This window comes from Grammomys surdaster, unplaced genomic scaffold (genome assembly GCF_004785775.1).
Source record: "Grammomys surdaster isolate TR1022 unplaced genomic scaffold, NIH_TR_1.0 126185, whole genome shotgun sequence".
NCBI lineage: Eukaryota > Metazoa > Chordata > Mammalia > Rodentia > Muridae > Grammomys > Grammomys surdaster.
Window position 1 is genome coordinate 5,707,610 of NW_021620991.1, and position 24,356 is coordinate 5,731,965.

The 24,356-nt window shown below is 50.5% G+C and overlaps 1 protein-coding gene across 2 annotated transcripts in view; it reads left to right on the top strand.

Moving 5' to 3' along the window:
- Spsb1 (splA/ryanodine receptor domain and SOCS box containing 1) overlaps positions 1 to 24,356 on the top strand; it is a 60,030-nt gene that overhangs the window by 11,609 nt on the left and 24,065 nt on the right. The window contains exon 1 of one of the 2 annotated variants that reach the window (XM_028757862.1): positions 21,921 to 21,973. The exons of the other annotated variant lie outside the window; for it this stretch is intronic. The gene's annotated coding sequence lies outside the window, so the exon portion shown is untranslated. Of the gene's footprint in view, positions 1 to 21,920; positions 21,974 to 24,356 lie in introns of those variants that run through there. 2 annotated transcript variants of the gene reach the window in all.

The following is a 24,356-nucleotide window of genomic DNA, read 5'->3' on the forward strand; positions in this document are numbered from 1 at the left end:
ACACACACACACACACACACACACACACACACACACACACACACACAAAGCTTCAAAAACTATACAGAGGTACACTGCATGCTTCTAATCCCAGTACTTGAGAAGCTGAGGCAGGAGCATTGTAAGTTCCAGGCTAGGGGGACTACTATGTGTTGTGTATGCATTCTTTGCAAGTATGTGTGTGTGCACTTGTGTGCACGTATATGCATGGGTGTGTGTGTTTGTGTGCACAGGGTGTTTGTGTATGTGCTTGCATACATATGTGTGCACAGGGGGTGTATGTGTGCTTGAGTGCATGTGTGTGCACAGTGTGTGTGTGCTTGCTTGCATGTGTGTGCACACAAGTGTATGCATGCGTGTGGAGACCCGGGGGTGATGTTGGGAACCATCTGCCGTCCCCCATCACGCTTTTCCATGATTCCTAAGTCAGTTCCCTGGTCAAGCCCAGACTGTACCAGTCAGGCTAATCTTACTAACCAGCTTGTTCCAGAGATTCTCTGTCACTCCTCTTCCAGAGCTGGAATTACAGGTGGGCTGCCATACCCATCTGGCATTTTTGTGGTTTCTGGGATCCAAACTCTGGTCTTCCCACTTTAACTGCTGAGCCATCTTCTCCAGACCCTTGGTCTGTATCCTGACCCTCTGAGTACCACTGAGCTGGATGGGGTGTCGAGAGGCAGTGACTACAGTACCACACAGAGTGAGCCCTGGGTGGGATGTGCTGGGCAGTGTAGGGGAGAGCTTCTGATGGAGGGAGGTGAAGGAAGGCCACGTGACCAGGTTTGGAGAAGCAGGGTAAGACAGCGCCCCTTCAGTGCTGCTGTCTGGGAGTAGCAGTGCATCCAACTCACTCCCAATTCCAGTGTCTGGCCCTCAGCACATGTGGATGGATGCTGGTGTGGATGACAGCAGCATCTTCAGAGAGGTAGGAAAAGACTCTGAGTCTTGCACTTTTTCCAGACAACCCTAGAAATGTTTAGTGGTTGTGCCGGGCTCTCGGTTGATCAGCCACACCCAGAATCTTCTACATTCTCACAAATCTTCTACTTTCTCCCAGCTGCCTGGCTGGGAAAGCTGGAGGGCCCCCACTTAGCTCTCCTAGGCCTTTCCCTATGGGAGCTGCCATTCCCCAGAGGGGATGCATACTTGGGTTCATATTGAGGTAGAGGGAAGCAAGGGAGAGAGAGCAGGTCCTTGAACATTGCTTCTGCTCGTTGTCTAAGATTCAGATCTAGACAAACTGAGAGACGGATGGCTTCAAGGCTGGCCTCCCCTTGTGGTACCACGTTTCTCTCTGAGAAAAACCAGCCTTGGCGGCAGACTTTAATTACCTTCCCGAGGGATGCTTCCTGTGGATATTTCGAGTGACAGTGGCTGAGGCTCAGCTCCTGAATAAAATTAGGGTTTTTAACTAGGTCATAAGCTCCAGTGCCCCCAGAGGCTGGGAAGGGAGGCAGAAGGGCATCGTGGTGTAAAGTGCATGTCCCTGCTAAGGAGTAGCTCCTGGAACCGTGGAGCCCGCGGACATGGTACTATTTTGTTTTCCCCTCAATAGAAGCCAAGAATACACACACACACACACACACACACACACACACACACACACTGATAACTAACTCAGTTTTGTTTGAGAAGTCCCAACACTACACCGGTTGAAAATGAATCTTTGAGACAGGACACAGGACACTGGGGCGCCCACTCGGTTTGGGTCCAGGCAGTTGGGACAGGGACTGTTTCCGTACCTGGTACAGCCTTCAGCCCACTTGCTCAGGTTGCATTGTGGTTAAAACTGAGGACCAACTCAGCAGATTCCACCACAACATGAGACATACAGTGGCTCTGAGGGACAAGAGGGGACAACCTCCTACACCTCAAGAGATGGCGTTTGCGTGATTGTCTTTTGGGTACCCTGCACAGCATGTCTCCAGTCAGTTTTCTCTCACACACTCCTGGTAGGTACTTATTGTATTTATGTTGCAGATAAGCAAATTATGACCTGGTAGGGCCCCGCCTACTTTGGTGGGCGGGATTTTAATACAAGTCTGATTGTTGTGCATGTGTGAGTGTGTGTGTGTGTGTGTGTGTGTGTGTGTCCGTGTCCTGGGCTGCATTCTAATTATATCAACTGAAGACTTCTGGGTCACGGTCCCTCTAGCACCTCTCCCGTTGGGGCACCTAGGGTGTACAGGCTGCCCCACAGATGAGTGCTCCAAAGGCTGCTGACTAATTCTCCTCGCAAAGGGCTCAGTTTCACACGCTGGTGCTTCCAGGAACCTCGTGGGTGGGTTTGTTTCACTAAAGGGGAAAATGAAACAAAACTTGGAGGGCTTTTCTTTCCCGAGAAAAGGACTCAGTCATTAAGGGTAAGCACGAGTGGCTCTGGGCATCCTGGTGCATTCTGCAGCTAGCAGGGCCTCTTGGCAGCCTGCTCCAGAGAGAAATCCCTTAGTCATTTACAAACGTATCCAGGTGTAGGAGGTCAGGGAGGTGCAGGGGCTGCGGGGACACAAGAGACCCTGCACTGCCCAGGGAACCCCATCAGCCGGGTGCTTCTTCCAGCTCAGATCTACCCCAGACCTGGCAGGAGAAGAGCTGAGTGAAGAGAAAGGTGGCAGGTGAGACAGCAGACCAAACCCTTGGGACTCATGGCACTCCAAAGGGACAAGGCCTGGCAAGAAGACCGCCTGCCTACTGCTGTTGGGTTGGAGTCAGGGGATTGCCTAGGCTGCTTAGATTCTGCTGGAGAATGTATACACAGCACTTAGTTCTGGGAAAGGGCCGTGTGTGTGTGTGTGTGTGTGTGTGTGTGCGCGCGCGCGCGCGCGCACATTGTATATTTCCACATAACCTCCTCCAGGTCATCACTATACCTGGTTGGTTCCAGGCCCTATCAAAATAAGCCTCTTTGGTCCTGATTTTTGACTGGATCCTGGGAGGCTCTGCTGTGTCCTAAACTTAAGGCAGAACCTCGTTTGGTTGCTTTTTGGTGGTCATAACAGGCTGATTTTTTGGGTGATTTTTGGTACCCTGTAGCCCATGTGTATCCCTTGCCTCAGAACAGGGACATATTAGGCTGTGCAGTGACCACTCTGGATGCAGGAGACTCTTCTTTAGGGTGGCAGGCTCATCTTGTCTGGATGAGGCCACAGGGGAAGCCGGGTTTTGTTTGTGTGTGGAGGAGGTCTGAGGCTGTTTTGAGCTTGGCTGGGAGTCAGGAAGAGGACTGCAGTCTAGCGTTGGCTCTTCCTGCCTCTGTGACCTGAGCGTCCTGGTCACTTCTCTGAGCCTCCAGTTTTCCCCTTAGAAGTGGAAGTGTCAGAATGACCCCCTGAATGCGATGATGCAGGTGAGTTGCCTGGGGTTGTCCTCCCAGTGTCCAGGATGCCCTGTCTATTGGAAACAAGGCAGTTTATTGTGAAGAGGATAGGCAACCGGATCACTCCTCCCAAATACAACAGTAATGGAGGTGCCACAGGGGTCAACAGGAATTGGGGAGACTTTTAATGGCAATCAGAATTTATTCTGGAGAGTATGGGAAAGCTACCCAGACGGCAGTGACTCTGACCCTGAGTCTTAGGGCTGTGAGGGCTGAGAGCAAGGAGGAGAGGAAGACGAGAAGAGACACACTCACCCGGTGAAGGTAGCATGTAGGCAGAATCAGGCACTTAGCCGGGATTTAGAGTCACAATAAGCGCCTGAGAAATGTCATCAGTAAAGGCAGAATGACATTTGGGTTTTCAGTGTCAATATTTGGGAGTGTGTGTGTGTGTCCCGTGTCCATAGGTCTGTCTGTGTCTTCCCCTCCCCCTGCCCCCTGCAGCTCTATTGGTTTCTTGGGTCTGAGACTTTTATTCTTCTCTGACCTTCCATTTATCACACACATGCATATTAAGTAAGGGTGTCTGTGGGGCAGGCTGGCCCACGTACCGGCCCCCGTCCTTCCCCAGCCATAGGAAGAGCAGTGGACAGCTGTGGGCTGTGACAAGCCAGGTGGAGACGGGAAGCAGCTGTGCTGTTTCCCCCCCTTTCCGGGCAGGTTAGGGAAGCATGATGATTGTTCTGGGAAGCTTGGACAGCACCCATGTTTCCTGTGGCCAGTGAGGGTGTGGCCTTGGGGTCTGGGCTGTGGCAAGGGTTGAAGGTGGGCGCGGGTACCAGAGGCTTATAGCGCCATGCCATAGCTTCAGCTAGGGAGGTGGCTGGTGGTGATATTCTCCCCGTACCCACGCTTTTTACTGTGTACTCTCTCTGGTCATGCTCTCTTCACTTTCTCCTTTGGCAGCTGGAGTCCCGAGCTTCTGCAGGCTGTCTGAGTAGCAGACAGGGGAGTCTGAGGAAAGCATCTGTGTAGTGTTTTTTTTTTTTTTTTTGCCATGTTTTTTGCTTCAGAACCACCTCCCCACATCCCCTCCCAGGCTTCTGTATCTTGAGAACACCGTGATTTGGTTCTGGCTTCCGACCGGGATCCTGGACAAGTTCCTGTGCCTCTGAGTCTCAGCTGTAGACATGGGTGTGAGCTTCTTGTGCTGAACCACGGCTGGACTGAGCCGAGACACAGACAGATGTGTGGCTGGGGCCTGTGAGGCTGCTGGTGCCATCATTTAGACAACTGTGCCTTTTGTGGGTTCAACAGCTGTGCCATATTCTGGATGTACAGCTGGACGAGGCAGGGTTCATGGCCTTTCCCTGGTGGGGACAGTCATATGAACTGGGGATTAGAACACAGTATAACTGCAGGAACCAGCCTGGCAGGATGCCAGCCCATGATTGTGCCCTAGAGCAGGTCCTGAGGAGGAGACAGGAGCCTCAGAGGCAGAAGTCTGAAGGGCAGTGCAGTGTGTGGGCCCGGGGGGACTCTTTCAGGTCACTGCTCATCAGACTTTTCAGCCCTGCAACATACCCAGTTCCCTTCAGGATAGCTCCTCCCCTCTGGGAACCTGTTTTATTCTAAGGTTGCAGGTTGTGCTGATCTGAGGAGGTAGGGACCCTCTTAGCTGCACATCTTTAATAAACACTGCTAAGGCAGGAAGATTGCTATATGTCCCAGTGTCCAAAAAAGGAAAAGCAGGCAAGAAGCTCTACTTTTAAGCCCACTGGGATCATGCAGCTCTGGCTCTCTTGGGACAAGGCACAGTCCCCTCCCATAGACTAGATGTCCATGCTGCTTCTGCTATAGTTTCTTTGCCTCCTTCCTCATTTTACATGCAAGAGCTTCTTCCTATAAATAGGTGTGGAGATCCACTAGTACTATGGGGCCGTTCAGTGGGAGAGAGACTAGAGGGTTGTAAGTAGCCATCACTGTCTCTTGGGGACAGGTCTGCCCGCTGTATGTTAAACATATCCACTGGTTCGGCCGGCCAAGCCAGAAGCTTAAATCTACAGAAGACTTTGTCTCCTCTCAGCTCCCTTCCACCTCTGCTTTGCCTCACGTGCGTGCAGATGTAGGGTGGTCACAAGAGCCCTTATGTCCATTTCTTTGGTATGTTTCAGTCCTTGTAGCACAGAGAAAGCAAGTACCCACCTCCTTCCGTCTTGGAAATATGTTAGGCAGTGGCCCAGTAGAACCGACCCCTGGGAGTTGTGGAGACCCATCTAGGGCTGACCTCTTGCCTCAGCATCAGGCCTGAGGATGTTTAAAGGACCCAGAGGTCCCACAGAGAATGCTCGAGTGCACTCCAGGCACAGACGCGGGTTTGATCTCTGTGAGGGTTGCAGGTGCCCATCTTATACGGTAGCTTCGACATGGTGGCCTCACAATGGTGGAAGCTTGGTAGACACTGGGTTGAACCGCTAAGTGAATGAATAAGCTAGCACATCTCTTCACGGAGGGCGGAAAAGACAGCATCTTTGATCCAGCCAGGTCATGCTTTGTGGTTATCCATTGATTGGCTCTCAGGATCTATCCATTTAGTTCTGAAGCCACTGTGTCTAGAACAGTGCCTGGCTTACAATGGACTGATTCCCTTGACCTAGTAAGATGGACTAGGTTGCCTTTGGCTTTCTAGCCTGTGTCCCCTCCCTGAAGGCTCAGGTCTGTCTCCTTCCTCCCCAGAGATGGCCTCTCCAAACCCAGACTCCTCCCTTCCTCCTGAGAGTGGGCACTGTGTTCTCCTCACCAAGCAGACCATGTCTGTGTCCATTGAAGGCAAGCTCTGCATTTCTTATTTCTTCATGAGAGGCTTCTTTTGTTTACATCACTGGCGTTTTTGAGGCCATAACATCCTGAGGTGAAGTGAGTGGAATGGAGTTACGTAGGCCTCTTGCTGGATACATTCAGTGTGGCAGGAGGGACACACTTTACCAGGCTTCAGGGGAAGAGCCCACCCCTCTGCTACCCTCGCAAGCCTCTTCTCTGCCCCACCACACCCCATGTCCTGTTCAGATGTCTGCATCCCTGAGAGCCCTACTCCTACCCTCTAGGCAAGAGGAGCAGCTTTGGCCATGATTCTGGGGAAGGAGGCGGCAGGGTAATTACAGTTACTGGAAATAATCTTGTTTCCTTTCACCCTTCTCTATCCCACTGAAAGAAAAAAAAATAAAAAAGGAAGAAATCAAAACAAAACAAAACAAAAAATGTCCCCAAAACACCAAGCCGAAAAGAATTCTTAAACCTCCCTAGTTTAGTCTGTGCGGTTGGTCCAGCAGAGGGCCTTAAACATTTGCATTCCTGGGGCTTAGCTGGCTCTTTGGGTGTAGAGTTTCTGGGTTAGTGGTCCTCCAAGGTGGAGTCAGAACTCCTTACAAAGAAAGTGTGTGTGCAGTGGAATGTCAAATATCCTACTAGGCATGGGTGGGCTCCCCGAGCACCAGGGCATGGAAATAGACAGGTTACCTCTGTGCTGGGGAGAGAAATGTCCCCTAGTTGGGTCTTCAGACATTTATAGCATATTCAATGTGTGTTAGGGGTCACAGCTGAGGAGGGCTAAGAAGTTTTGTAGACAGACATGGAGTTGTTCCCATTTCACTAAAGGCCATTTGGGTGGAAGTCACCTGATTGTCACTGTAAGGTGCCATTGTCTTTAGGACCAGTCTGATGGCAGAGATAGTCATAAGATGTGGGTCACGTGACTGAGTCAGTGTGGGAGGAGAAAATGAATATGTTAGGTAGGTGGGTGGTCATGGGTAGGCCAAGGTCATGGGGAAAGATTGTTATGGACTGGCAAGCTGGAGGGCACAGACCCGATACAGGGCTGGAATACTAGAAACCAACTGCATGCTGTGTGAAGAGGTTCAGCCCCACTGTAGGTGGGAGACTGTTGTCAGCACAGGGCTGCAGTGCTGGGTGTGTCTGTGGTTCACAGCAGGCCTAGAGAGGGTGGCAGCCACAGGAACAAGCCCAGAAAGATGGATGCCCCCACTGTGGCCTCTTGTCCTGTGAAGGAACAGCTCTGGCATCTCTTTTATATGTGGGCAAAGGCTGGCTGGCTGTCCTCAGGAAATATACAACTGGGTCCTACTGCCTGCCCTCTCTGAATTCCCAGCCTATGAGAGGCTCAAAGGGTCTGTATTAAACTCCTGAGCCCCTGGGTTTAGCCCTGGCGAGTGAAATTTACCTTGGTCCTGTGGCTTCCTTGTAATCAGCTCTTGGTACCTGGCAGGCTCAGGACTCGGTGAATGCCCCATTATCTCCTCTAACCTTCAAGTCATTGCTGTATAAGACAAGGCTGTTAATCCAGTTTGCAGAAAGGGGGAAACTGAGGCCCATAATATCTCAGGTCATAACTGAGCCAAGGTCGCAGCTCACATTGAAAATACAAAGCTCCATACCTCTCTCTGATGTGGGTCAGCTTTTAATAGACTCTTATTTATTCCTCTTTGGAGACCTGTCCATTGACCTGCCTTCCTCTGTATGGTGTGTTCACCATACAGAGCTCTTGGAAAATGTGATAAAAAATCCCAGCCTGGTAACTGATCAAGACCAGACATCTGTGTCTCTGACCCAGAGCCTCGGCTAATGTGTTTTCTTCAAAGCTGGAAGAGAAATGGGTTCGTCTCTGGATAGCCTAAGGGGACTAGGGAGTGCTGTGCTAGGGAGTTCTGAGTCAAAGTTGAGGCAGTCAGGGTCACCTGCTGGTTCCATTGTGGTTGAAAATGAGTGGACAGTTTTGGAGGGTCAAGAGAAGCCACATACAGGTCCAGGTATTACAGAGGGACAGTGGCTTAAAATGTCAGGCTTGGCCTTGGCTACTCTGATGGCTAGCAGGAGGCTGGGGCCCTTGGCCTGGAGGCAAGCTCTAGGTTAAGTCAGCAGACACATCCAGCCTCCTACCCTCACCACACCCTTCCTAAAACTCTTCCCAGACACCTTTTGTTGTCTGACTCTGACAGACGTCTGGACTCCCAGGGAGGTTCCTGATGGGGGACCTTGGAAATAGGTCACTCCCTTCCCGTGTAGCCAGCACTGACCCAGATGTGACCTGCCCCATGTGACAGTGTCTGTCTGAGTATCACTCTTTGATGCTAGCTGTGGAAGGGCCAGGTGGCCATCTCTTCTCAGCTCTGGTCTTTGAAGACTCTTGTCTTCTCAGCTACAGCTCCTTCAGTCAGCCCCTCCTCCTCTCTGCCATATTGGAAAGGGGAAATCCAGTCTTGACCTCTTCCGCTCTCATGAGTGCCCTGGCTGGGCTGACGGCTCCCAGTCTCTGGATGAAACAGGCAAGTTCCTGCAGGGCCAAAGCCAAGGGCTGCTGGGCCTAGACATGGCCCCTCTCTGGTCTTCTACTCTTCTGCATCTCACAGAATCTTGGGGTTTTCCATTTCTTCCTGGCTTGCTTTCTCACCCACCCCACAAGCCTTTTGGCTGGAACCTTAGGAGATGCTTGGAACCATAGACCTTCCTCCTTTTCTTCTCAGAGCTTCCTGAGGGCCAAAGAGAAAGCCCAGGGGACTTTCTTCCAGCAAAGAAAGCTGAGGTACAAACCCCAAGGAGGGGATCTTTTTGTCTGAGCTGCAGAATTCCTCTCAGAGTATCTGGTCACAATTTTTGGGTTTTCTAGGCCACCTTTCTCCCCCCTTCTTCCAGTTTCCATCCTTTTTTGTGGAGTTCTTTTAGGACCTTTATTTATCCCTCTCCAGACAATCTCAACTTGCTTGGTGGAGCATGTGTGTGTGTGTGTGTGTGTGTGTGTGTGTGTGTGTTTGAATGTGGAGGTAAGAGGACAACTTGTGGGAGCTGGTTTTCACCTATGGTGTGAGTCCTAGGGATCAGACTTTCAGGCTTCAGCATGCCACATAAGCCTTCCACCAGCTGGGTTGTCCTATCAGGCCTAGGGGCCCTGACTTCTGATCATCTCATTTTTCTCAGTCAGCATGTCTGACACCTGTGATGCAGCTGGATCAGACCCCGAGTAAGCAGGCTTGTCTTCATCAAAATGTGGACCCACTGTGAGGCAAGCGCACACACAGAGATTACATACAGGAGACTACACAGCCATCCATGGCAACAGTGAATGACATTCTCAGTGGCTGGCAGTGTCATCCCATCTGTGGCTCTGCTGTGTGTAGGCTCTTCTGCGTTTATACTCCAGCACATCGTAGGTCCTCAGTAAACTTCTCACAGGGAGTGAGGAGATGTCCAGTGCTGACTGAATATGCCTCTTCTTAATGTCTTTGTGGCCGGGTTCAGAAAGTTTGCTGAAGTAGCCTGGGGTCCTGGACTTTACCCACTAAGGAGGTTGAGGGGGGACAGTAGTGATGGGTTAGGAGTCAGGACAAAACCTATTGTATCTTTGGAGAAAATCCAAGCCTGGCTTTCCCTAACCCTGGATCTGCCAGCAGTCAGCCTGTTTTCTCACAAAGAGAACTTTGCGTGGGTCTTCGCGTGAGGCAGCCACCGGCCAGTTGTCTCCTGGTGCCCAGGGATTCTGGGATATGTGTGACAATCTTGAAGCCAGGAAGCATGAGCCATGACGACAACTCTATGATGCCTAACTTAAAGCTGACATTAGACTAGACAGTCATGTTTGGAACAAGAAGTCTGTTTTCTCTGCCAAGGGGCCTGTGTGGCCAGATCCAGGGCAGACATGTTCTTTCTTAGATGACAGTGCATAGAAAGCACAGACATTGACAGATAGACCGGTGGCTGGGTGCAGGGCACACAGTTGGTTGCCCTGGCTGGAAGGATCGTACATACTAGCTGTTGCTCCAGAAGAGAATGTTCCTGTGGATGGAGGGAATGTGTTGAGCCTCTTCTGTGCCCAGTGTAGATGTGGGTTCTCCACGCTGGAGCTGGTGCCCAGAAGGTCCAATGCTCTTATGATCAAGCCGGAACTGATACTCTAGGCTTCGAACCAGAAAGGGTAGAGGGAGGGACTGAAGTCACTGCCTGCTTCCTGGGCACAGCCAGCTCTATCAACACAAGATAGTTTGGGCTGCAGGAGACTTGAGGTTCAGTGTCTAGGAATGAGGGGCCTAGAAGGCAAGCCTGGGGCAAAGGTGCTTCTGACAAGACAGACAGAGTCAGCTGGGGACAGAGCAGGATATAGGCACCCCTTCACGAAGGCGGTGTATCTGGGGAATATGCGAGGCCCTGGTTCTCCAGGAGGACTGTGCAGCGTGTCTGTGGAGCACGGTGCTCTAAGGTAGAAGGAGCCCCTCTCATCCAATAGCACTTATGTATTCCAGTGCCAGCCACTGTTCCACATCCTGAGATACAGGGAGCGAGATGAAGTGCGTGCCCTCATAGAATGATTGTTCTGGTAAAGATGGAGTCTTAAGGTGTTGTCTCTGGAGAAGCATCGGATGGTCTCCTGAGGTAGGAGGGCTGGGCCAGTCACATTTGCCATTTTGAACAATGGTGGCACCTCAGTGGTGATTGATGTTGGAGCAGAGGCCTGATGGGAGAGAGGGACAGCCCTCTGAATGGTGCAAAGACCCTGAGTTTGAGACTGCCGGAAGTCCAGAGAGGCTAGAGAGAACATGGCAGGATGAGGAAGAGAAGGTGACAGCAGGGTCCAGAGGAAAGGCCTACAGGTTCTGTGAGATGTTAGCTCAGGCCTGAAAGCAGCCACAGAGGAGGGTGGGCAGTGGGCAGCAGGGGGATGAGCTGGCTTAGAAGCCACACAGGGAAAGAGAAAGGAATGTGAAGGAACAGAGGTGTGGAGGACAGTCTGGCTCTTCCTAGGTTGACTGGGTTTCTGCCCTCAAACTTGTACACGGTATGATATCAAATTAAGGGTCACCAGGACATAGGTGCTCCATCCAAGTTTGTCCGACATGTGCTGTGTTCCAGGTACTAACTTTGAGAAGGTTTAGTACCAACAGTTATGACAGCCCATGCTGGACTGAGTCAGGGATCACAGGGACAGAGGTTCCGTGGCTGAGCCCATACAGGATCCTGGCAAACAGGCCAGGATGGAGAGCGCGCAAAAGCCACGCGAGGGCACAGGAGGGGTGTCACAGAGGAGAGGCCACAGACTTCCCGATGTCAAAGACTCTGTGGGGGCAAAGTCTGGTCAGGAAACAGGGTGTGCCTGGTGGAAGAACCGCCATCCTGAAAGCTGTCTTTAGAGCTCTCCTTGGAACCATGGAAGAGCCCTCGCTTGGCTTACCAGCAGCCCTGCCTCAGTCACCAGCACCGTAAATAAATAAAGTTTATTTATGCAAACACACAGAACCCCTCAGCCTGGGGAAATGGCTCAGTGGTTAGAGCTTGTCATGCAAGCACAGGGTCCTGAGTGTAATCCCCTTGAACTCACACAAGCAATGCATGACAGCATGGGCCTGTAAGCCCAGCGCTGAGTAGGCAGAGATACGAAGAGCCCCGGGGCTTGCTAGCCAGCCAAACTAATTCAATCTGTGAACTCCAGGTTCAGAAAGAGATTCTCCCTCAAATAATAAGGTAGAGAGTGAATATGGAAGACTCCTAGGTTGACTTCTGGCCTCCACTTGTACTCACACACACACATATACCCCGCCACACACACGCATGCGTGCCCACACACATGCATACACACATGCACGCATATATACACAAGCACCGAAGCTTAACTTGCTTGTCAGCAGGAACTTTTCCGAGTCAGAAAATCAAATCTAAACACACACACAGGCACACACACACACACATACACACACACATACACACATACACACATGAGTTGCTGTATCTCAGCGTCTCTGGGTCCAGGGGTTCCAGGCCTGGTGTCAGCAACTGTGTTTCTGCTGTTTTAAACATCTAATCTATTTATTTTTTATTTTACTCCTTTCTCAGAAGGTCATTTAGGCAGAAGGCCCAGGATTGTTTTGACTGGTCCCACTGTCCCAGGGCTATGTGAATCATCTCCTGATGCAGCAGTTGGAGAGCATGTCCCGGCTCCCAGCAGCAAATCAAGTCCTACTTTGTGAATGGGGACAGGGGACTCTTCAAAATCTGAACTGAGGCATAGCATTAAAACCAAGTACTGGATGAAGACATCAGACGTCCTACCCCCAGTAAATTGTTGAGAACATTGAGCATAGAGTAGTCATGTATTTGAGGGGGGGAGACAGACCCCCCCAAAAGAAATAAGGGATGAATCTGGAATCATAGTAAGAGATCACAAAGCACTCTTGACCACTGTCCTTGAAGTGACCCGTGACTATAGACTTGCCAAGGTGATCTGCATACTTCGTGGGTAACCACCAGATAGATAGTTTAGCAGGGGCAGAGGACGCTGGGTCCTGGAGGCTGGTTGGTAGGGCATGTGAGGACTTCAAGAAGTGTCAGTACAGTTGACACCTGGGTACCTCCTGGTGCCCTTCTCCAGGCGGAGCTGCCTACGGCAGAATGGAACCTGTCATTAGCAGGCCCCTGCAGCCTCTCAGCCCTCACCAGCTCTGGAGAGCTCACACCCCCTGTTTTAGCGTTGGCATAGTTGATGGAGGACGAACAGGGTGTGTTTCTCAAAGCAGCCTGGAGCCCACTGTGGGGTCTTCTCACTGCCTTCTGGAGGGAAGTCACAGCTGGGTTCCCTTGGCATTCTTGGCTCTTAAGATGTCTCTTTTGCCACCCAGAAAGCCAATCCTACAGCTAACCCCAGAGAGCTTGATCTCTCAGGATTAAAGGTCACGGTAGCAAGGGGATAGTAGCAGAGACAGTGTCTCAGGGCCAACCAGAGTCAACTAACTGGCCCAGTCCCATACTGCTGTTGTCCCATCTTTCCCAAGAACATGACAGAGCCAGCTGCTGACATCAGGTGGCAGGGTGTCCCCTTACAGGGGAGGATTTATTTTTCTCTGCCTTTGATTGGTGGGCCCTCTGGTGCTCATGGGAAGATTTCTCAGGGGAAAAGAGTCCCCTTAGGGTTGTCAGTGTCTACTCCTTAACCACCAAGAGCTGTTTTTCTGAGACCTAGCCTCCCTCTACCACAGAGGCAGACACCCACTGGCTGCTAAGACTCACACAAGCGCTCACACATTGCCTTGGAGGCAATGCTGTGCTTTGAATGGGGATCAGAGACATGACCAGAATAGATGCAGGGGTAGGAGCTTGGCCTAGATGTCTCTGTGTGAATGTCCTCCTTGGAGGGCTCTGGAGATGTGGCACAGGAGCTGGAGGCAAATCTAAGAGTTTGAAGAAGTCGGGATACCCACGGAGTCCTGCTGGAGTTTCCCGTGTCCACTTTCCCGGAGAGAACTGCTGGGCAGAGGGGTCCTGCACACCCACCCCATGGAGATAAACAGTGCCCTGATTACTAGCTGAACAGATAGAGTCAGCCCGAATTTCCAAGGGGCTTTCCTCATCCCTAAAGTTTAGTCTACTTTGGTTGAGTTTCAAAGACGATATTGCTTTTGAGTCAGAACATAAAAATCCCCTTGGATGTAATATAGAGCTTGTTAATTATGGGAGAAGGGGACCCTAGGGGGAGGGGAATAACTGGAACATTCTCCAGGCCTTTTCTGCCTGCAACCCTGACCAGCCTTCTAGGAGGTAACAAGTCCCAAAGTCACTCCCCTCCCTCATCCGAGGGTCTTGCGTTGGGGCAAGTGTTTCAGGGCTGGGTAATGGTGGTTTCTTGTTCTTAGGTGAATCTGTTGTTTCTCGGCTGAGAATCAAACATGGCCTTTATGCTCATGTGTAAGCTGGGTGACCCTCCATGCCTTCCTAACAGTCACAGGATGACCCACAGGAACATACAATTTTTTATTTATTTATTTATTTATTTATTTATTTATTTATTTGGTTTTTCGAGACAGGGTTTCTCTGTGTAGCCTTGGCTGTCCTGGAACTCACTCTGTAGACCAGGCTAGCCTCGAACTCAGAAATCCGCCTGCCTCTGCCTCCCAAGTGCTGGGATTAAAGGCGTGCGTCACCACCGCCCGGCTAAAAATACAATTTTATTTCTGTCTATGCCAGTTTAATTTGTGTGTGTGTGTGTGTGTGTGTGTGTGTGTGTGTGTATGTGTGTGTTTCAGTCTTTGTGGCTGTAGCAATATTATAAGTATAGAATATGTGTCAGTTTATGTCTTTTGGGAGTGATTGTTTAAAAATGGACACTCTTTGCCAAATAGGCATAGAAATTGAAGAAGGATGGTGAATTCTGGTGCAAATGAAGCTCTGGGTCGTGAAGAGAATGAATGTCTGGGAGTGTCCTAAGAAGTTTGGAGAGATGCATCTTACAGGGAAGGACAGGCCAGACCGAGGGAAGGGAGGCTGTGGGCAGAGCAGCTAACAGCTGGTGCCACCCCTCTTTGCTTTACATGCAGCTGGTCCTCCCGCTGGAGCCTGGTCCCGGAAGACTCAAGTTTGGGAGAAAATTTGGCCATTACCAAAGGTCTCAATCAATCAAGGGCCAGCAAACTTTACAGGCTGGATAGGCAGACACAAGGTTGTCCATCTCCTGACAATGGTGGTACACTGCAAAGGACAGCCATTTGTAACCAACAGGTCCACAGGCCCACTGTGTCCTGGAGCTGTAATTTTATTGCTTGAGTACCAGGAGTGGAACTTCCGGGTTGATTGACAGTTTGTTTCCCTATTCAAACTACCTAGTGCTAGCTCCTCGACTCCCCCGGTGGAGGCTGGATCTGTCTGGGCTCTAGAAATCTGGCATATGTACAGTGATGTCTCATTTCAATTTGGGGTTCCCCTGTCAACTTGCACATGAGCATCTTTTCAAGCAAGTCTGTTCGCCATGTGAGATTTTTTTGAGTGGACTATTTACATCCTCGGACCACATGATGCCTGCCTTAGCAGAATGAGGAGCAAGTGTGTCAAGAGCTACCCCCCCCCAAGTAGCTTCACAAGTGAGGACTCTGGTGGGCAGAGAGGGGACCAGCTTGAACTGTGCTGTCAGAGGGAGCTCACACCTGGCATGAGGTGTGAGGGATACCCAGCAAGAAGGAAGGCATTCATGTTTGGATGGAAGCGAGTCCTTAGGAGATGTTGTTTGAGGACAAACTTGAGAAAGGTTGTTTCCTGAGCTACCAATGCAGAAGGGTGACAGAAGTCGAGGGACAGCAGCCACCTGCAGAGTTGCCGGGGTGGGGCAGTGAGGAGTGTATATCATGGAGAGGACAGCATCTGTGTCAAGGACATGGCAGGCTTCCCAGATGAGGTTGAGAGGTACTGAAGATGCTTTTCTTAGGCCCGTTCAATGTATTGATTAGGAATCGATAACCTTGAAGGGCACTTAAGGGCTGGACCTGAGTAGCATGCTTCTATAAGCTGAGTACAGAAGAGAACAGAAGCCACAGGAAGTGTGGGCAGGAGTGTACTGGGATACAGGTCATCTTGGGACTCAGACCCCTCTCCTAGGCTTTCAGGCCCTGACTTAACTTTAGTTTGTTTGTTTGTTTGTTTGTCTATCTTATGCATCAGCGTCTCATGTAATCCAGTCTTGAGCTCACTATATAAATGGAGGCTGGCCTCAAACTCCTTGTCCCTCAGCCTCCCAAGTGCTGGGATTTCAGACATATGCCACCACACTTAGCTTGACTTTCTCTTCACCAACAAGTGGGTGTGTTGAGCACCAGTGATACCCACATGTCTCCAAGCTGGTTTCCAGATACGTGGTCCTGGGTGATGCTCTGTCCAATGTCTTCCCAACAAAGGAGCCCTGGGGCCCAGGAGAGACGGGAGCTTTTAGCTCCTTGAGGCTTGGTTTTTAATGTCTTAGTCTGCATGCCCCCCATGCCCCACCGCTTCTATTTCTTGTCAGTTTAGTCTCCTGTCTGTTTGGTGAGGCCTGCAGCTTGTAAGCACATGTGCTCCCTGGAATGGCCTAGACTGGACCCAGATGCAGTCTGGGAATCACGATAGGAAGGAAGAGCCCTGAGGACCCTTCACCAAACAGCCAGTGTCCTTTACAGCAGGGCTGCTCTAGGGAGGACTTTCAGCAGTGGCCATTGAGCAGCTTAAAGAGACACAAGGGACTGTCGTAGGCAATAGGCCACGTTTCTTAGCAGTTTTGAGCGTCTGTCCCAGGATACCAGGATGGGGGAGCTTCTTCTTTCATGACTTTTAGACTTCCGTGCCTCAGGTTTTTCTTTTATTTTCTTATGAAAAAAAAAACACAACTATTGTTTGTGGCAAATATAGAGAGCCTAAAATGTAGTATTTGAGTCTCAGGCTCAAACCTGAGTCTTCACCCTCAGTGGTCGGGCAAATGCTCTACCACTGAACCGAATCTCCAGCACCTTACCATTTTTAAGATAAGCTGGGGCTTGTGAGATGCCTCAGAGAGCAGAGGCTCTGGCTGCTAAGCCTGATTCCAGGAGCTCAGTACCTGGAGCCATGTGTGGAAGGGAGAAGAAATTCGCACACGGTGTACACTGGTCTTCACAGGCGTGCACACAACCCCATACAGTAAACCAGCACATAAACGTATGTATGTAAAGGTAGCTCAGTGGGGGCCATGATGGTATGCATGCTGTCATGACGCTGTCCCCACTACCCATCTCCAGAGTGTTTACATGTTCCCCAACTGGAAGTCTGTCCTATGTAACCTCCGCCCTCCATTGCTCGACCCTGAGCCCCGACATTCACTGATCTGCGCCAGTCTCTGAATTCGTCCTAATAGGGACCACACAGAAGTGAGAACATACTGTATTTGTCTTTTTGTGACTTCTTTCTTTTTTTTATCTTATTTTATTCATATGAGTACACTGTCGCTGTCTTCAGACACACACTAGAAGAGGGCATCAGATCCCATTACAGATGGTTGTGAGCCACCATGTGATTGCTGGGAATTGAACTCAGAACCTCAGGAAGAAGAGTCAGTGCTCTTAACCACTGAGCCATCTCTCTAGCCCTGTGACTTATTTCATTTCCCAAAATATTCCCAAGGTTCATTCTTGACACAGGTGTCAGACTTCCCTGCCCTTTTAAGTCTGATTTACACCTCACTGTGTGTATAGATTACAGCAGACACTCGGGTTTCTCCTGCCGTGGCTGTAACGGCTAGACAGGCTTTCCACTCTTCTGGACATTGTGGTGATCAATCTTTATTGTTAATTGGACTGGATTTAGAATCACCATGGATACACATTTCCGGGTGTGTGTATGAAAGCATTTCCAGAGAAGTTAACTAAAGAGGAAAGACTCACCCTGAATGTTGGCAGGTACACCCCGTGGGCTGTGTGCTCTTGGGTTGAATAAAAGGTGAGTTGAGCACCAGCATTCACCTCTTAGCTTCCTGACTGCAGACAAGACGTGACCAGACACCTCATGCTCTTGCTCCCGTGCCTTTCCGCCGTGATGGACTGACTGTACCCGCAGTCTGTGAGCCAAAATGAACCCTTCTGTATGTTGCTCTTGTTGGGTGTTCTGACACAGCAGCAAGAAGACTAATCCAGAGAATTGGTGCTGTGGAGGCGGGGCTCTTGCTATGATTAACCTGACCATGTGGTTCCTGGGCCTTTAAAACTAGTTTGCAGGGGGGGGGCATGGAAGAATTTGGAACCATGTGCTAGAATGCTGTGCGCAGACCGGTTCCCGTGAGAGTTTGGAAGAATGCAGAAAGAAGCGTGGACAGTGGAAACCCTGCTTAGGTTTCACAGAGAACAAATAATCTACTGAGACTGGCTGGAAGCTATTCGTGTGTTATTCTGGCAACAAAATCTGGCTACACTCTACCTATGTCCTGGGCATTTGAGTGTGACGTAAAGGTAACTGGCTAATTCATTTGGCAGAAGCAATCTCAGCAGATTAGTACATTCAGACCGCAGCCTGGTTATTACTTATAGCTCTTATCCAGGTCTGCAGTGACAAAGAGCAGCAAAGGGAGCAGAGGGGTGGGGGGATGTGACATTTGGCCCAGAAAGGTGTGTGACAGAGTTTAAAGATGTGTGTATGGAGGGTGTGGAGAAAGGCAACTGTGATTGTTAAGGAGATGACCGTCATCAACGACATGTTCTGCTCGGGGACAAGAGGAAACCACCCTTAGCTCAAGATGTTCCATCCCCCACCCCCCTCACACTGAAGGCTCCGTCTTGTAACAATAGTAGCTGTGTTTGGAAGGATAGAACCGGAAGTGAAAATGGAGATGAAGGGGTGCCCTGCTCCAAAATGGCCTCCTCAGAAAGCATTTTCCCAGGCTCAGCCTTAAAGACACACAGAAAGGCTACTGTGTTTATGGTCCAAAGGGACTAGGTTACACCTTGAGCGGACAGCAGAACTCGGCACTGTCATTCAGTGGTGTTAACTGTGCAGGCATGGAAGAGTCGAGTCAGTCATAGAGGCTTGTACCAAGGTTCCAGACAGCGAGGCAGTACTCGGCAGGCTTAGATTCCTTGGAGGGAGGCCTTGAGAGATCATTGCGTGAACCTACGAAGGTGAAGAGACCCCAGATATATTGGAGGTGCTAAGAAGAGAGGACATCTGCTGAGGGAAGCTGCAGGCATGGAGTAGAGCTGGTCCAAGAGTCTATGTGTGCTATAGGTAACAGCAGGGAGGAACTAACCACCACAAGCTCCAGAGGCCAAGTACGGAGTTCCAGGAGGCTGGCGTTGGCCCTTCTGAGTCTGAGTCGTAGTCTTGCTCTGGTCTGGTACTTCCATCCTACCTCCCCATCTCCCCCGCTTTGGATCAGGAATGTTTATTCTGTGCCACTGTGTGTTGGAGGATATATAAGTTGCTTTTTGATTTTATAGATGGGACGTTGCCTTGTGTCTTGGAAGAGACCTTGGTTTTGGAGTTGTATTGGGACTGTTAAAGACTGTGGGGACTTTCAGGAATAGACTAAGTTCATTTTGCATTATAAGATGAAAATGAGACTGTATGTCAGAGGAGGACCGTTACAGCTCAGTAGCGATGTTCCTGAATGCCGTGTGGGCATAGGGCAGAGTTGTGATGGTTCGTCGTCATTATCAGCCCGACTGGGTTAGAATTGCCATGGGAACACACCTCTGGCTCTGGTCCAGAGAGGTTTAACCACGAAAGGAGAGTTTACCTGAATGTGGGTGGTACTATCCCATGGGCTGGTCACAGACTGAATGAAGAGAGAAAAAAGGAAGGGGCCTATGAGAAGTCTCTATCAGTAAAGTACTTGACATACACGTCTGAGGGTCTCAGTTCAATCTCCAGGAGCTGCCTAGAGGCAGGAGAAAGCTGACTCCACGGAGTTGTCCTCTGACCCCAGCACATGTGCCGTGATGCGTGTGTCCACCTCCACCAACCTCTCTCTCTCTCTGTCTGTCTCTCTCTCTGCATGTCTCTGTCTCTCTGTCTTGCGTGCACACACACATACACACACACACACAGAGGGAGAGGGAGAGGAAGAGAGAGAAGGAGAGAGAGAGAGAGAGAGAGAGAGAGAGAGAGAGAGAGAGAGACTTTTTTTTAAAGGCGAAAGAGAGCTGTGTCACAGAGGTGAGAACTAGCTGTAGCCAGGAGACATGTACCCCACATGGAATTATGAGATTACATGGTCATTCTTAGTGTTTCTCACCATGACTGCATTTACAAACAAAGCATTCTGAATGAATAGATGGCCATTTTTTAAAAAGAATATTTTCATTTTTAAAATTGTGTGTACATGTATGCAGTATATGTGTACATGTATGCAGTATATGTGTGTACATGTATGCAGTAGCCATGGATGCTAGTGAGCCACCACCAGACATGGGGTGCTGGTAACTGAACCCAGTCCTCTGCAAGAGTAGTGCTTTCTCTTGCTCGCTGGGTCATCTCTCCAGCCCCATGGTTGGGTGGACCTTAAGGCAGCTTTGTGCTTTAACAGTGTGGGACTCACACAGCTGAGTATGCTGTGTTACGATTTAACCACACGGATGCCGGGTAAACAGTGGTATCCATCATCCCATGCGCAAGCACACGTCACCCATTAATCCTCTAGACTACCCCCACGGAGAGCTGTGTAAGATCCGTGGCGTTGCTGAAGGACCTCCTGTGTTCTGGGAATTGTTGGACTCTCCCTGCACATTCATGATCCGCTCTGGTTATCTCAGGAGCCTCTGGGGCTGGGGCTGGTATTTAATCTTCTCCCTTTTGCAGTGAGAAATGAGTCCAAGCATGCTGACGGTGGAGTCGTTTCGGGTTGTTTCCCTAAAAGGCACCTACTTAGATACTGCCCAACTCATCTTTCCTGGTTCTTATGTGTGTATCTGTGTGCGTGGAGGCCAGAGGACTCACTCAAATGGTTCCTCAGCTGCCAGCTACCTTGTGTTGTTGTTTGCTTGTTGGGTTTGTTTGATTTTGAGACAAGATCTCTCTAGTCGTTTTGGCTGTCCTGGAACTAGCTATGTAACCAGGATGGCTTTGAACTTAGGGAGATCTGACTGCCTCTGCCTCCCATGTCCTGAGATTAAAGGCATGTACCACCACACCCAGTGGTATTTTTTAAGTCATTTAGTGTGTGTGCATGTGCATGTGCGTGAGAGTGTGTGTTTGTGTGTGTTTGTGTGTGTGTGCATGCTCACACTGTATTTGTAGAGATAAGAGTTCAAGGGTGTATTTGTAGGAGCCACCATTCTTCTTCCACCATGTGGAATCTAGGATCTGAACTTAGGTCATTAGTGTTGGCAGCAAGTGCCTTTACCCGCTAAGCCATCTTGCCAGCCCCATCTTGTTTATTGACATACGTTCTTGGACTGGCCTGGAGCTCTCCAAGTGGACTAGGTAGCCAGCTAGAAAGCCTTGGAGCATCAAATCAAGTCTTTCTGCTCTAAGGCAAGAGCTTTACCAAGTAAGCATCTCCCTAGCCCTGTCTTGGTTCTTAACCTGCTTTGCCCAAAGCAAAAGAGAAGGAAAATAGAAAGAGAGGGAGAGGAGGAGGGAAGGAGAGGCAGAAGATGATGGACCAGCCCTTTCTGATGACTTTTCAAGCACATGACTAAATACCAGCTCCCATCTCCAAGCTGGCTTAGACGGCTTAAATGGCTGACTCTGGCAGAGCCTTCAATGTAACATGCCAAAACGACACCAGTCACCATGTTTATGGACGTGCTACCCTTCCCTGCCTGTTGCAATAGGTAATGAAACCAACCACTTGGTAGGGAGAGGGCATTGGCTCTCTGTTTATAGCGCTTTCTGGTTCCCATACGGAAACAGGGGGCATCGAGCGTGCCTGTGGAGGGGCTCTGATGTGTGGTGTCTTCCCTGCCTCTTGTCTGGCTGCTGCCCAGTGTCCAATCATGCACCCTGTTGTGTCACAGCCCCAGTGTCCTTGCCATCAGGCCCCAGATAGTGTTTCATATTCTCACCCTACATGTCATTGTATTCTAAGTAACTTTTCCATTGACTCAGGCTAAATCAAGGGAGTGGAAGCTTCTGATAGCTTCTGGCTAATTATCCCTGGAATGCACTGTTTAAAATTTCAGCCCAATAGTATCAAAATCTAAGACTCTGACCCCTGCTATTAAGTTCAATGGCCTTCCCGTCTGTGACTGGGACAGGACCAGGGAACAGTGGGACCTCAAGTCCCTCTAAGACAAGCAAAGACTAGGGGTTGAGTCCAAAAAGTAAGTTGGCTCTCAGTGAGGTAGGGCCTCTGCTTTTAAAGACAGGGACTACTCCAAGGCAGACCCCCCAGCCTGGCTGGTAAGTGCAGTGTTTATTTTTTTATTTTTATTAATATTTTTTTTTACCATGAGACTTCCTTGGAGTATGAAAATAAAACACTATGGGGGTGGGGGATGGGAGGATGAGAAAGTAGGACAGAGTTGAGAGTGGGGATGAGGACTATGTCCTTACGATGCTCAGAGTGGGGTTCCAGGTTGCATATACACTGGTGGCAGGGAGGGGGCAGTGACACCTGTCGGTATCCATCTTGGAACCTCCCCCGTCTCTGCCTCACACTCATTCTGTCTCCTTCCTGTTCCCTGTCTCTCTGTTTCTTTCCCCTGAAGCCGATGTAGGCTGATGACCGTGGTCAAGAGATAAACATGGATCCAGAGAGGCTCAGGAGCCACAGGTCCAAGCGAGCCTGAGGCTGGGGGAATATTTAAGAGGGTCTCCGAGGTGTTATGGTGACTCCTATATTAACAAAGATTTGGACCTTGTCCAAGGTCATGCCCTTCTCACCCCATGCAGCACTAGGCTATCCCACCTCCCTTAGTCAGACTGCAGACAAGAGCAAGCAAGCTCACATGGAAACCCAGAAAGTAAGGAATCGGTGGGGGATTGATCAACACTTCTTTCTCCCTGCATGTCACCCCACTGCAGGGAGCAGACCTGGAGACTTGGGGTGAGAGTCTGAGGAGGGATGAGATATGCTCTCAGGTCCCTCCTATTTCTGTGTAAGCATTCCTCCAGTGTCTACTTATGGTATCCCAAGACCCTGACAGTAGGGTATCCCTGCGTGGGAGAGATCCCATCCCAGAAGAAGATGGGACTGAGGGGAAGGTTCTGGATGTGCTGAGACAGAAGGGCATTGGGACCATCACCTGAATTATGCTGGCTGCACCTGAAGCCTACCCCACAATGCCCACAGGACGGTGCGGAGCTCTGGTGGCGTCTTGGCTCCTCTCCTGCCAAGTTTGGCTGGGGTCTGGTGGGAAATAGCTTTTCTTCTTTAATGGTGAGTCTATTCATCTGATGATGAGCTGTTCGGGGGAGCAGGGGAGATGGGAGTGGTGGGTCACGGCTGGCAGGATTTATGAGGACTGTGCCCACCCTCAGCCTGGCCCCTGTTTGGCTGGGGTTTCTGGTAATCCCTTCTGATGGGACATCACCCCTGCACCTGCCAAGCTTACTGGTGGAAAACAGTTTTGCAAACCTGGCTCAGTGCTCTGTGCTGTGTCCTGTGTTGGCCATGACTCTGCAGTTACTGGGGCTCCAGTGTGTTCCTGTGTCTTTCTGAGTGGGGTTCAGAGGGGACCTTAGGTCTTGGGAAATATGCAGAGGCATAGGAAGGGAATGAGTTACCTACTGGCCTCCCTCTGGCTCGCAGCCTCCAGTCTTGGAGGGCCCTTAAACTGCTGCCGATTACCCTGTAATTGTTCCCAGCAGTGAGGAGAGAGGCCTGCTAGGCCTTCGTGTTTGTTTTGCCTTCTGTGTTAGGCCAGTGGTAACCAAGGGCCGTTTCCCCTTGGTGACGGTGGAGCTGACTCTGGCCAGGACTGATCCAGGCAGCTCAGACACGGCAGGCCTGGGAAGCCTGTGTGGCAGCCATATTAAGGAGGATACCCAGGTCTCAGCAGCCCAGTGCTGCCTTCACTGTACTCAAATCCTACCCCCGGTGGTGAAGACCCACCGACTTTACTCCTGGCTTTTCTCCAAGGCACTTGCCTGGAACATTCCAGAACTCTGGATTTTGTGGTAGGTGTTGGGGAGACTGTGAGGCCACTTGCTGGCTGGCCGCATGTGGGCAGGTCTTGGACAGGCTCGTGGACTTCAACCAAGATGCAGGGTTGTGACTGACCGCCTGCCTAGGTTCCTTCAGGCCCAGGGTCCTGAGGTCATCCCAGGGAGAGATCGGAGGGGGACATGGCTATGCAAGGCAGCTGCAGACAGCCATGGACACCAACCAGGGAAGGCTCTATGGAGCCAGAGCAACCAGAGCAGACCTTGAGAAGAGGGCTGCAACTGAGTGTGGTTCGTTCAAGGGCAGAGAATTTTTATAGCAGGCACGGGACCACGAGGTCTCAGGATCTGCCTGTCTAACTGATATTTGAAGTAGAAGACCCCAACAGAATGTCTGAAGCCTGAGGCAGACAGAGGGAAGGATGGTGGCTGACTAGAGGAGCAGCCTGGGGTGCTGTCCCCATGACTTGTCCTCCCAGATCCCAGTGACCACTGCCTTCTGTTTTATGTGCCCCACCCTGCCCACCTGTATGGGTCTGGCAAAAGAGTCTCTCAACATTGTCTGCCCCCTCTGTCACACGGTTTTAGGATCAACTTCCTGGAGGGGGATGCAGCGCTTCATCTAGAGCGGGGGTTCTCAACCTTCCTAATGCTGGGACCCCTCTAAGACAGCTCCTCC